This window comes from Trachymyrmex septentrionalis, unplaced genomic scaffold (genome assembly GCF_001594115.1).
Source record: "Trachymyrmex septentrionalis isolate Tsep2-gDNA-1 unplaced genomic scaffold, Tsep1.0 scaffold16, whole genome shotgun sequence".
NCBI classification, from domain to species: domain Eukaryota; kingdom Metazoa; phylum Arthropoda; class Insecta; order Hymenoptera; family Formicidae; genus Trachymyrmex; species Trachymyrmex septentrionalis.
The window spans coordinates 1,503,472-1,514,110 of NW_017304758.1; the positions used below are offsets into that span (position 1 = coordinate 1,503,472).

Sequence of the window (10,639 nt, forward strand, 5' to 3'; positions counted from 1 at the left end):
GTAACCGTGTAACGCGCATGCGACATAATTCACGGTGGAGCAGAGCCTTGAGAGAAATAAATAGACGAAACATTAAAGCGGCCATGAAATCATCTCAAATTAGAGTAACGTCGTCGCTCGAGTGCGCACGCACGTGCACTAATGTCGGGACGGCGTCGCATTATCAATCTCGTAACCTCACGTACGTATATATTCTCTCCGTCTGTCCACGGTCTCTTTACGCGGGCGGTATATAATATAATGCACACATTCGCAGATCGGCACACGTGTCAATGGTCAATTTGCCAAGCCTGTCGTTCGTCATTCGTCACCGTGATATAGTACGTCGCTTATTGCTGTAGACAACGATCGACCGCCATGTAATGATAGTATAGATTCAATCGAGGTAGTTGTAGGATAAACCTGGCGTCGCGATATTCCCCCAGACGATAACATTAACAATAATTGTAGTCAGAATTCGTCAATCTATAACAGACACACTGAAAGAAAAAAATTGACTGAATATGGCATAATATTTTTAATTGGTTGTAGCAGCTAATTTTTAGTTGCGCTATTAGTCTATCAAAGTCCTACACTAATATTGTGGATAGGCCAAAGCAACCAAAAATTGGCTGCTGCAAACAAAAGTTAGATATTGCAGCCAATTAAAAATACTATGTCATATTTTATCGTCTAATTTGTTGCAGCAACCAATTTTTTCTGTCAGTGCACATCATCCTTAATCTTTTGTGATCACACTGGGGTCCAAATGATCCCAGAGCGCATTTAACTAGTAATTTTTGGACATCCTAGAATGAAAACTGTAGGTAAATACAACAATCGGTTAAATGTGCTCTGGGGGCATTTTAATCCTAATATGATCTTTAAACTTTGTAGAAATGTGACCGCGAAGGGTAATAAAAGGGTTAAATAAAAAAATAAAGAGTCACGAAAAAATAAGATTCCCACTTGCCCAATCAAATAAACTTGAATACAGGAGATAATACTCTGTATATATGGAATAGAACGGTGAAAAAACAATGTAAGAATACACACATATATTCCTTGACAAAAAATTATACGCAGGTTTAGATATAAAATGTACAAGGAAAATATTACGTAAAAATAAATTTGATCTGGCACGAGGAATACTGCAAAACGTTCGAAATGTGTGTTTCATGATAAAATAAAATAATTAAATAATCAATTGTGTATCTCACATTTTACTACGTAAATATAATACACATATATCTTGCTATTAGATAATAGTTGCATTAGCGTTCGGTTCCGCGAAGAGATCGAACGAGCGTCGCCGGATAGTTTAAATGTCACGGGGAATATCACCGCCTGGGTCGATCGATGAATCAACAACCTGATGCCAGCCGGCTCGCTGGAGAAGAAGAGACGGTCGCGGTGTGTATATCTTACGTGACCCGCAAGCCCTTTACCGTATCTCGTCGAGATCGACGCTGCAGTTTATTATTGCATTACGGAACCGCCGCCGCTATGCTTTTGAATCTGCTCAGCTCTCTCTCATCCCATGGATCGGATTCGAGTTGTCACGAGAAATATCATAATATCTCGTCATCTTCCGGGTATCGTAATTTCGCAACAGAACAGAAACACAGGTCCGGAGTAAATGGTTTATTGACAAAGCGCTTGGACTTGGCAAATCCACGAATCCGAACTCAGTATGTTGCAGACACTCACATATTTACACATTATATGCAGTTTACGAGTGACAGTGCAATAAACATTCGAAGAAAATTGGAAGCAAAATATATACAAAAAAAAAATCTAATTTAAGAAACTTAAGAATAAAGATATGAATAAACCCGTTGCAACGGATGTAATAAAGTATGTTAAATCATTAGTTTGCCTTATATTACTGAAAATCTCATTGATCCTGATCTTTGATTCGTTTACGATCAACCGATTTGATTTTGATTTTATTTTGTCACGATGCCGGTGGAGCTAAGGTCCTTGGATCTCTTTCATGAAGAAGCCGTTTTTAAGAAATTTTGCTTGATTCGACAATCGAACGGGACAACAATGGAAAATTATAAAGAAATTTGCTATGCTGTATTACTTAATAAAAAATAGATCTATACATATATATTTGATGAGACACCGTTGGCGCGGTTCGTTGCCACATGTTTTATATTATATTTGTACTCTCGGCGTGATATTTAAGTAGCGCCAAATAAATGCGACTTCCTAGTGTCTCATAATACAAGTCTAATGTTGATATTGAGGTGGACCAGACCAAGTTAACAAGGACGAGCGATTCCGCAATGAGAATGTAACATTTTTTTTTTTTTTGATATTCCAATAACAGAAAGAACATTATCGATTTCGTAATTTTTTAGTTACTTAAGTTAATTAAAGGACATAAATAAAAAATAAATTCTAGCTTTTGCATTTTTCTTTTTATATCAAATATATAAAACTCTTCTTTCTTTTGAAAAAAAAAAAAACCTATTCTTTTTAAATTATTTTTATGCTTAAATCTTGCTTCCATTATTCTTCAAATGTTTACTGCATTATTACTCTCCAAAGTGTGTATGAATGTATCTGATGTGTAAATATATATGTGTGACCGTCTGCAGTGTATTGAGCTCGAATGGATTTACTAAGTCTAAATAACTACGAGGATCAACTGTTCCTGCGGAAAGATATAAATTTCGACTCGCAGAGCCATTCATGTTATTCATCACAGTGTTCATTCATATTTGTTCACATTCTTTGCTTGATCTGTACTATACCTTTCACCATGAATCAAGCTTAGGATTTAAAGCTGTCACATCAAAGGCGCAGATTTCGGGTTATAAATTAGAAATTGTTCACATTCTGCACTATGTGTTTACCATTGACGTACATACACATGTTATTTGGCTTCTCTGAGAACAAAAAAACGGTTCCATCGTTCATCAGTGTAATATTGTCAGAGTAGAGTTAACAAAATGTATTATATATGTTATTTAATTTGAGCATATACTTATTTTTACGACAACGCGTTAGTGACGGACATGGAATCGCGTCTACACGTTAACCGTGGAAATGGATCTTCCAAATCGTTGGCGAAACGAGCAATTGATGCAGCATAATTCAAATTGGTCGCATTTGCACACGTTAATTAATTACTGTTACTGATCGCGTGGCTCGAAAATCCGACGCATCGAGCGTGCCGATGATTTATCATCTGCGCAATGATCGATCGTGGGGAACGATCGATTCATTTTCCACGCAGCGCAAGTTAATGAGATCATAGTGGGCGGTAATCCAGTACTTCCTTCCCTTCCCCTCCCACCGTCTCTGCGTTTATGTGCCGCTGCAACTTCGACATTACGGTTGCGCAACGATAAAGGGCATCGCCGTATTACGGTCGCGGGGAGATTCGAGCGATCGTTGAATTTCAAATGAATGCGAGATTAAACGAGCCATTAGAAAGCCATCACGTGTTTAATAGCACGTGTACGCTGATGGGCAACGTGGCATTTATTTAGAGAGCCGGGGCTGGGCTCAGCATGGAGGTTCCTATAAGCGTATGGCAGAAGAAAAATAATAATTCTAGATAAGCCTCATTCGCTTCATCATTTTGTCATGATAAATCATTACCGCATGCTTACCGGTTCGCTACGAGCAATTATAATAGCGTTACACGGTCGAATATGAATGATAATAAGCGTTGAATTATCGATGAAACACGATTGGGTAGTCGTCCCGCATACGAAATCGCAGATCATCGATGCAATTTTTTTGCATCGGTGCATCCGTACGCGCAGTTATGCAATTGCGCACATATGTCGATATTAAATAATTCATAGAAATTCATATCGAGATGTGAAGGTAAAGTTGTTAGACGAACAATAAGATAAATGTTCTCGGAAATAATAATGCACTCAATTGTATAGTGCTATATATAGGCGGGAACGAACGATGCCCGCGTGCACTATCAAGGCTATGTTTCGCAAAGTAGCATCATCGCATCCTCTAGTTGTTATCAGACTTGTTGTTATCAGACGCCAAATATCCGTGATCTCTCTCTCTCTCTCTCTCTCTCTCTCTCTCTTTCTCTGTCTCTCTTTCTTTTTCTCCCGTCATTTTTTCTAGAAATTCATCTATCTTATCGGAAATGACTCAACCGCCGCTATTGAACGCAACATCGGCAGAGATCTTGATTCAAAGGCCACGCCATGAATGGAAACTATGCGGCAATTCATGACTCGACTCCGCTTCGTGGAAGTTATTATTCCGTAGAATAATTCGCGAGTATTCTGCGAATCCCATGTTCGCGCAGTTGAAAATGCGACCTATTATCGTATATATCTTTCGAATCCATTCATCGTCAGAGAGGGAGAGAGAGAGAGAGAGAGAGAGAGAGAGAGAGAGAGAGAGAGAGAGAGAGAGCCTACACTTCTGAAGAAACATTTTTTTTTAAAAAAAGAGAATCATATTCTCTCGAATAAGGATATTAAATCGCGATAATAACTTCCAGTGAAGAAAAGGTAGAAAAATACAATTAAATGCGTGTGTGCACAATTTTTGAAAAATGTCTAAACGCATATACTAAATTTGTAATCACGTTAGAACAACTTAATATAATTAATGATACTTAATACAATTTCAAAATTAATATACGTGTTCTCTGTTAATATCGCTGGAACGCGGAACTTTTTACGAACATATGTATACAATTAATTATATTAGTTTTATAAAAGATATATTAATTATATATCTTTTCTATTCGGCGAGTATCTTGAATATAAAATGATTTCCTCGATTACAGAGAACATCGAGCGCAAAATATTACTTTTTCCTTGATTTCTTCACGTATATTGTTCGATCGGGGGTGAAAAGTTGTCGATGGTAATCGCGATAGATGACATAGGAAAAATGACATAAGCAGTGCTCAACAGGTGGATATAGCGTGAGCGACAGTCATTCGCAGAGTTTATTTCGCCTTCTATGTAACAGATAGCGACTACCATCGAGCAGCCGGCCTAGCAATTATCGTGACGTGACCCAAGTAAGCTTAACTGACCCAACCTTACGTCGACCTGTTGCAAGCCTTGCATTCGATATTGCCTCTCAGAATACTCAGACAAGTATTCACAAGTATTCACACGAATGTCACCGCGAGCGTATGATTTATAGTGGCGTTTATTATCAAAGTCTTGGAATAATTATTTCTATATACTGGCGATTATGTTAATTATCTATTACTCCGAGCGTGATCGCCACACATGATCGATTGTTGATGTAAAACATAAATAGCGATGTGGAGATTAGCTCGTTGTCGACATTTCAATGTAGTCGATGGTCGCAGTGCTCGTGACACTTTGACATTATGTAACAATGTTCATTCGTTATAACATGTATAAAGTCTCGAGTTTACCACGATATCGTATTCTTACGAAAATATGTTATCACATGTAATTGGACGTCACTGATGCAACTGTATTAGCCTTTGACCGGGAAAAACGTTGCTACGAGAGTAAATTTCGTATTTTTACTTGATATTAAGACACAACCTGGAGATAATCCCAGCGTATATTATGCGTATATTATGCGACGTCTGGCGCCAGCTTGTCCGCGCGTTTAATACATCTCAGACACAGTCCAAACCCCGCGAATTATTATTACACAACGAAATAATACAAAGACGAAGCGAATGGTAGAAATTAATAAGCGCTTAAAATCGCGCGTGGCAGTGATAAGAATATTAAATCGTCATGATTAATTTGAACGCCTTTATACTATACATTACTTCTTGGACGCTACTTGGGATTTTAATGTCATTTCAGTCAGTACACCTCCATTAGTATACCTCTTCGCGTCTTCAATTAGCCGTGTTTCTTCCTTTCTTTGCAATACTGAGAAATATCACGTAAGACATAGGCGTACGCAAAGGGGGGCAGAAGGGTCGTTCTAAAGAAATATGTAAAAACCAATCCAGAGTATTCAACTAAATAACATTTTCATGAAACTTTCATCAAATTTAATTCCTGTTGGGTCACAGAATCATACTGGTGAAGAGATTTAATGTAAAAACGAAAAGCAAAACGATGGCACGACCTACAGATCACCTTTCTCAGAATTTGAAAAACGCTAACAAAAAAGACAGAGAGAGAGTACCCGCAGACTATTTGAATGACTAAGGCCAGTTTCACAACTGATAGTTAACTCTTATCCGAGGTTCAACTTATTCATTATCTCTTTTCTAGAATTGGAAAAAGATGAGAAATAAGTTGAACTTCGATTAAGAGTTAATCATGAGTTGTGAAACTAGATCTAAAAGAACGCACTGCGAAGGTCACAAGATTAAAGAATCGATAAATGAAAACGTCGAAAAAAACGAAATATCATCCAAAAGGACGGAATCGCCCAAGTCTTCATATTGTAAGATTATCCTAATTAATTATCTCTTTAGAACATTCTTTATATTTATGATTTTTATAACTTAGTTGGAAAGTTTCATACAAATCTATTTAATTAAATACTTTGGATCGTCTTTACATACTCCTTTGGCAAGAAGAAACAATTACGAAAATCGTTTTATGAAAAGTTAAATGCTCATTGACCAATGAATGGTCACGCGTTACTCGTATAAAAATTCGTTGAAGATCCTTGAAGACCAGCTACAATAAAAGCTACAATGAAAGTATTTTAATAAGTTTTGTATAAAGATAAATTTTGTTTTCCTTTTCCCTTCCGACTGAAATTCTGGGATACGACCAGAGATGCACGCAGGTGTCCCTTTGTGGAATTCAAGCGAGGTGTTTTGACACACGAGAAGATTCGAGGAACATAAAAGGCACTTTTTTACGGCCAGTGTCGTAATCACGGTTTTCATGAATACGTACAGCTTTCAGCATCTGGCGCTCCTCGATTTTGCGAGATCGAGCGAAAACGAACGCAACAATCGATACGCGTGACCGTGATAAGAAGATATATTTGTGCCAGCTAAATAATTATTGAATCCCCGAACCGATATCGCGCTCGCGGTATCTTTCATTCACGGATTCACGCGTTTGTCGCGTCGCACGCAACATCAGGAGGTTGCATTCAATAAAATTTGGACGCGCGTAATCATCTCGGCAGCTGTTGCACTCAGTCATATAGGGTGGAGGTGATATTCTGGGCATCTGTCGGTGCCTATGAATAAAACACGATGATGCCTTCGTGTAAATCTGGATCCTAGGACGGCCAATTTCCTAGCTAGAATTTCGCTGGATTTTATTTCGAGTGACATCCAAATTATTCCCGTCCGCTCTCCGTTCACCAATGCAAAATCATTGAATTGTTGCGCGCTTATAATATTCTTTGATAAATGATCTCATTTGTTTCGTCTCGCTGTTGATATATATACGAAGCGACAGATGCAACCGATTCACTCAACAACGCGTAACGTTACGCCTAATTCAAACTTCTCTCTTTCTCCCGCTATCTATCTATCCCTCTTTCTTTCTCGTTGCGACGAACTTGGACGCTTCGCGGAAATGTCTTAACGAGCGCGAAACTAGGTATGTCGTCGGTCCATTCATAAATTCCGAGTATCATGGCAATTTCGTTTCGCGAGTTTCGCGGCTAGTGGGTACGACTATAATTGGAGTGACTCGCATTAAATTAGAGAGAAACTCGTGCGTACGTGGGAAGCAAATAGAACGATCAAGACAATGTGCCATCGACGTGGTATATATGTACCTAAATTGTCATCATCTCTTCACCCCATAAATACAATTTTATTCAAATTCATTCAAAGCGGCGGATGATATTCGCATCAAACACTTTTAATGCGATATCGCATTAATAAGTTCTTTATGTTACTGAAATAATTACGATAAATGCAACGATAAATTTCTTCTTTAAAAAAATTGTAAAAAGTATTTTCTTTATATTATATAATAATATATCAGAAACTTGCACGACATTTCTCTATTCCTGTAATGTAAAATAATGTGTGTTCTTGCAATATTTGGATAGATTATTTATTATGATTTCTTTAATTAAAAATATTAGAAATATTAATTGTTTCGCATTTATACAAGTGAAATATAAAATAATCTCTGCTTAAAATTTAAGCAAAAGTTAAGAAAAATATATATGTATTATATACTAGACATGATTTCTCGACGAATAATTCCTCATCCAGTTCGCTTGCTCTCTCTCTCTCTCTCTCTTTCGGTTGTGTTTTAACGAATACCAGTGACTGTGACTCTTCTTTACTATTCAGACACCGTACACCCGCGGGAAGAGGCCTAACTGCACCGCGTTCGACGTGCGTGTCTGACGTGTAGGAAGCAATGCTGAAAATTTCGAAACGTCAATGGACAATAGCGATTACCAGCCCGACACGGAGACCTCATTGAGGCGGGAACCACTATACGTGGCGCTTCATTCATGAATTCCAAGTATAACCGCAAATTGGTTTCGCCGGTTACACCGGCCTGCCAGAAGCCTGTAATTACATGCGCGTTGCACGCACTTGGTTCCCCGGTGCATTTGCGAAGCGTCGCGATTGCCACAAACGGTTTTCTTCCTTTCGATAAATTATTGAAGTACAGTTCAATCCATTTAATAACAACAATGGAAATATGATTAACCCATTAATAATCACTTGAGGTATTTTTAAATCCCAGTGGCGAAAAAAACATAAATTGTTGTCAAATTGTCTTTTATAAATATTGTATTTAATGTATTTTTCCTTTCTAATTATTCTTTATGTACCTTTAAATGCGCAATTCCATCGAAAATTCGAAATAAAAAGGCATTAGATAATTAATACAATAATTTTGCAGTTATCAACGAATTGAGAATAATGATCGACAAAGTGTATCTCAAATCCGAAAAAATTCACATTCTATAATTTAATCAACAATTTTGAAATAACTTCTTGATATATATATATATTTCATAATTATCTTTTAAAGTCTTAAACGATTGGAATAAATTCGAAGATTCTTGACATGGTCGAAGAAATCTTGACATTTGATCAGTGTAATGAATTATTAAAAGATCGATTAAACGTAGCCATCGTTCGAGCTAGTGTCAGAGATCGAGATAGAAATAAAATCACTACTAATAACGGCTTAATGATCCATGAAGCGGAAAAGGCGAGTCATTAGCCTTGATGTTCTTTCGAGATACGAAGAGACATTAAAAAATTTGCGTTATATTGATTAAATAATTAACAAGGTGAAAATAATATATTCTCTGCCGGAGATGTCTATCACGTATATATGACTTGCGCGCAATTAGCGGACTCGCAACGCTCACCGACAATGGATTCAATGAAACGCTTACTTAAGTCTGCACAATCCCCTGTCTTATCGATAGAAGTTTCGTCGATGCGCTCTACTTCGTCATTCTTTCATACTTTTTTTCTTTTCTCAATGAGTCGTGCACTCAACGAGCCGTGGTAACGTGTAATTTGATCGTCTAGTTGAACCGTTCATGCAAGGAAGGAAAAGCCAAATAGGCATGAATGTGAAACACAGCACTTGCATATATGCCAAGAGATACAAATCAAATCTTGGCGTAATATTAACAAAGGGAATTAAGATAAAAATAGAGAGAGAGAGAGAGAGAGAGAGAGAGAGAGAGAGAGAGAGAGAGAGATATCCGGATCCTTTTTGATGAATTAAGCCGCCACTACCATTAAGTCCCATTCAGCCGCGGCAGTTACGACTTCTAGTACGCAATTTGCGCCGGTGACGAGTCACATACTTGACTCGAACGCTAATTGTAAGTGACCGCTTGTGGGCGTCGCAGGAAGCGTGTGGTGCGTGCACACACGAGCGATGCAAGCGTGACGCGTCTCCAGAAAAAAATCCTACAACGCACGAGCCGGGAATCGTCGCTGAGTTTCCTGGCGTTTCGTTTGCGAAAGCTTCCGTTTGTGAGAATTCAATTCAGTTTGATGTAACCCAACACTTCGTAAAACGCACTCTCTAAATTTCTTGGAGTGAAATCTCACTCCAAAAAAGTTAAATATATTGCCACTACTGATAATGAGTGAAAAATTTACACTCTTGAATAGCGGCAGATTTTCATTCTTTTGGAGATAAATTTCACACCTTGAGAGTGAGATTCACTCAAAGGAAAATCTGTCATTTTTATTCAAGAGTGCAAATTTTTCACTCTTTTTTAATGGTGACAGTATTTTAATTCTTTCGAAATAAGATATTTCACTTCAAGAAATTTAAAGAACAAAAAGAATAATAAAGGATTATAAGTGAAAAATAAGATCAATATATACCGATAAGAAATAAATCAAATAAAAGATCAAATTGATGATCAATGTAATTTGTAGTGTTATTTCTATTGTAGTTCCAATTTAATGCGTTTACGATAAATTAAATCGGTGCGCAATTCATAGAATTCTATTTGTAAATTTACATATAAATATTATTAAGCACCAAGCTCTATTTTGGTCAAAAGTAATGCAGAAATAATAAACATGCAGTATTCGTAGAAATGATGTTATTACACGAAAAGTGCAACACAAGTCTACTTGGGAAGTAATGCGAGATACCGACAGTCGTATGGCGCGTTATGAATTAACTTTTTTTCTCCCAACAATGCATGTCATGTCTCTCTTTTGGTGCGTGTTCATCTTCTCAGAATTTCATGGAACGGAACATAACAGTAACCAGGG

General features: G+C 37.4%; 1 long non-coding RNA gene across 1 annotated transcript; it reads left to right on the forward strand.

Moving 5' to 3' along the window:
• The first annotated feature begins 729 nt into the window (after nt 1–729).
• Nucleotides 730–9,054, forward strand: LOC108746033. The gene is made up of 3 exons (XR_001939134.1): nt 730–802; nt 3,698–3,699; nt 9,043–9,054. It is a non-coding gene; the product is annotated as an uncharacterized LOC108746033 (long non-coding RNA).
• The last annotated feature ends 1,585 nt before the right edge of the window (nt 9,055–10,639 follow it).